The sequence below is a fragment of the Delphinapterus leucas genome, chromosome 3 (assembly GCF_059928025.1).
Source record: "Delphinapterus leucas isolate spDelLeu-1000000601 "Yukka" chromosome 3, BTC_Dleu_Yukka2, whole genome shotgun sequence".
Classification (NCBI taxonomy): domain Eukaryota; kingdom Metazoa; phylum Chordata; class Mammalia; order Artiodactyla; family Monodontidae; genus Delphinapterus; species Delphinapterus leucas.
Genome location: NC_143131.1, coordinates 74,844,065 through 74,848,026, shown reverse-complemented (window position 1 = coordinate 74,848,026; position 3,962 = coordinate 74,844,065).

Below are 3,962 nucleotides of genomic sequence, written 5' to 3'. Positions count from 1 at the left end.
ATTTTTTTCCACAGTAGATCGTGGGAGTTCATGATAACTATATAGGTATGATCAAGGCTTATTTCAATGCTTTGAAATGTCAAATGAGTAATTTTACTCTCTTTTATTTTTAAACTATTTGCAGAGACAACACAAAATTATATAATGTTACATTTATTTTAACCTACACTTCTTCCTTCATAAGGTTACTTGTCTAAACATTTCACTAACATTGTGCAATTTTAAACTGAGAAAAAGAACAAAGTTACAAGTGTGACAATTTATCAGGAATAGATTAAGTGACAGCTGTAACTAGAATCAGAATTAGTAGATTATTTTAATAGTTCCAGGAAGAGTATAATTTACAAAAGTACATTTGAATGATGTTAGGAAGATAGCAGGAGAAATTATTTGCTTAGTCAAAATGATTTCTTTAAATTAAACTTTGGTAATATTCTCTCCCCTAGAATTTTTTTTTTTAAGTATAGAGATGTGTCTCTTGACTCAACAATTCATCAATTGGTTTATTGACATAAAGGAAAAATGAGTATTTCCCCAAAATTTTGCTCATGTCATGGAATCTATCTGCAAATTTATGATTTTTTAATACCAACTTTTGGTAAATTGCCCTCTCCCTTATCATAATTCTAAAAAAATTATATATGCTTCCAAATTTTTTGATGTCAAACTGACTGCATCTCATCTTTCTCATAATCTAACTTCTAAGAAAGAATTTATTTAAGCAAAACTTCATTATGTTCCCATTACCAAGTCCCCAAGATCTAGAAAGCTTTCCTTTTTTTCCTTCAAAAATTGCCTGAAACACTACTCCTCCAAGAAGTCTTGACCATTTAAGAGACATTAATCCAAACTCTCCTCAAATCTGATATCTTAACAGTCAACACTTACTCTACTACCAGAAATTAACAACCCACTTGACTTCAATGTAAATATATATGTGTTCCTTGATATGCTATCTGTAAAACATCTTTCATTATTTCTATCAGTAGGTTCTTTTGTAAGTCTGCCCATTTGTATGCTATTTCTTTAGATGAAAAAGGGAAAAACCTTCCAGAAGAACCATTTATCCTCTGTGCAATGATGTGTATATTTAGGCACTTATTACATGATGATGAGTATGATGATAATGATAAAAAACATTATTATTATTTTCACAAATGTTCCTGAAAAAGGAGAACTTCAATTTGGGAACTGGACTGAATGCTAATAAACTGTTCAACTCCAAATTTTATAATTTTTAAATTTCTCTTTCCAAACACTCCTTCGGGAAGAATAATCTGATAACTACTTATTATCCTATTTGACTTTTATAAATTTTATGTATTGCAAGGCTGAATATATATAGCAAGTCAGTGGATGCTTCAATACTCATTAGAAGCCAAATCATGACTATACAGGAACTAAAAGGAAAGAAATTACATGATATCTTTACCCTCACAGAGATTACCTTCTCTTTTAAAGCAAAATAACTTAAATATAACACAAAGTCTCTAGGCTATGGAGATTCTTATAATCTCTTTTAAGTTAAAACTATGCACTTAGTACAGTATCTAGTAGAATAAAGGTAAAAATATTTTCTCCATTAACTGATGGAAATGTTTCCTGAATAGAGCCAAGGAAAAAGAACAGCAAAGGAGTTTTAAACACACAGATTGAGCAATAGGTAGAGAGGTAAACAGATAAATGCTAGAAATGCAAACAAACAAAGATTTGAGCTGTGTTACATTACTGATTTTGGTTAAATGGGAGAAAGAATTCTTTAGTATAGTAATACCCATATTTGTGATACATTTAATTTACTCTCCAGTTTGCTGCACGTTTTGAAGTTTTCTAAAAAGAGAGCAAAGGAGTCCCACCATCTCTGGACAAAACCATTACGAATTTGACACCAACCAACCAATTCTTTCTAATCCTAAATTGTAATTGGAGAGTCAGGACCTATCACAGTTCTATCATAGAACTCAATAAATGGGCACATGTAAACTCAATAAATGACCATGTAAAAAATAAACGAATAAAAAGAAAACCGAACATCAGTCCATGGACTAAGGCACAGTCAGAGAAGAATATATTTATAACTGAAAAAACTAAAAGAAAATGTAACTTGAAAATATTTACTAACATAAATCTTCAGGTCAGCATTTAAGCTGCAGTTCTATAAATGCAAGCATTGTATACACGAAAGCAGTTATCAACAGAAATTAACATTTGATCATTTTCATAGTTTCACCTGGAGAAAAGTTCTTAATTTTACCCATGTCTAAGCAGTGCCTTTCTAAATGGATTTTGAATAAACTCAGAAATGGCATCATAAAACAATTAGCCTAGTTCATTAAGGACATTCATTCCAAGTACATCAAGGCCTGGAAAGGAATGACAGCTTTTTAATGACAGCTCGTCTCCTTGAAATGAATTGTTTTCTTGTATTTCCTCTGTTGGAACTTGTACAGTTGGACACATGCAGTTGATCGTTCCTAGTATTTGCATGAATGTGTATGTGCTTGTGAGTGGCCACTATGTGTGAAGTCTAAGGGGACAGCTCCATGTTAATGAGAAACCAAGGAATTCCTCTAGCAGCATCTGGCATAAGTGTGAATCACATAATTTAAAGCTGTCTTACATTCCTGGTTTCAAATTTTAAGTCTTCTTTCTTTAGAAGCACTTTAGTCACTATAATATTAAAAGGGGAAAAGTGTTTTCCCTCGTGTTGCAAGTAGCAGTTATGGATTGGGAATACCACCACACCATGTATTCTGATGGTACAGAATGAACATCACATAGTGTTGCTTGCAGTAAAACTTGAAAAGGCAAGACATCCCACAGTCAGGTGTGTCCCAATCTGACAGTCAGTCTCTCATGAGTACAGGCCTGCAATCTGTAGGCAAAATGACCAGTCAGCCCAATTCTCTCTAATGCTGAACCCTCTAAAGTCCACCTTGTCTTATCAGGCTTGGAGCCTTATTTTTTTTATACCATTTGTGTAAAGATTATAATGTAGATACTTATCAAAACTTTAAGAATATGTTGTCAGCCATTTTCATGACAAAACCAAGAATAAAGTGCAACTTGAAATCAAAGTTTCTTTTATTTGAATTAAATAAAAATAATTGGCAGTATATTTTAATGATCTCACTCAGTTAAACCCATATCAAGCCTTTATTTTGATAACTGTGATTTTTAAATCAGGTTCATGTACAAGTGAACAACTTCACAACATTGAAGACACATTTTCAGAGCAAAGCAAGTTTGCAATTAACATTAAAAAATAAATGATTTAAACTGTCTTCCTCTGGTACCCCAAATCTTAACAGATTTTTTTAATCCCCTGTTTTTGGTTAAGATTTTACAGAAATGCCAAGCTATGGACAGGTTAAAAATAGCAATAATCTGGATGTCTCAAATTTCTCATATGTATACACTACTGTATATTTCATATCAAATTAATATGCAAACTAGAAATATATGACAGGCCTAAGAATTAGGAGCTCTCATTTAAAGTACATTATTTCACCAGAATTATGGTATGGCATGAAGACCTGAAAAACCATGGAAATAATATGTTTTATCTCAGATAGCAAAAATATACCCCAAAATTGGCAGCAATGTGATTTATATGGATAATTTGAGATGATCTATATTCCTATAGATAATAAGTCACAGCACAAAATTAATTTTCCTAAATAAACTTGCAAAAATTTTAAGTAGAGACTAAAATGACAAGAAACAATTACATTAAAATGTTTTAAGGGTGAAATTTTTATGGCTCAAGTTTCTTTAAGAATTTTACTACTTGAGCATTCTATTTGTCATCGTTATTTGCTTTACGTTTAATCAAGTCTCAGTGTAGCAAGGATGGCTTTGAAAATGAACCTTCTCTGTGTTTACTATAAAGAAGGTAAGAGCCGAAACATGAATTTTCCTCCTAGTAGGGACTTCCCCTAAACATAATAATTAGCTGGTAA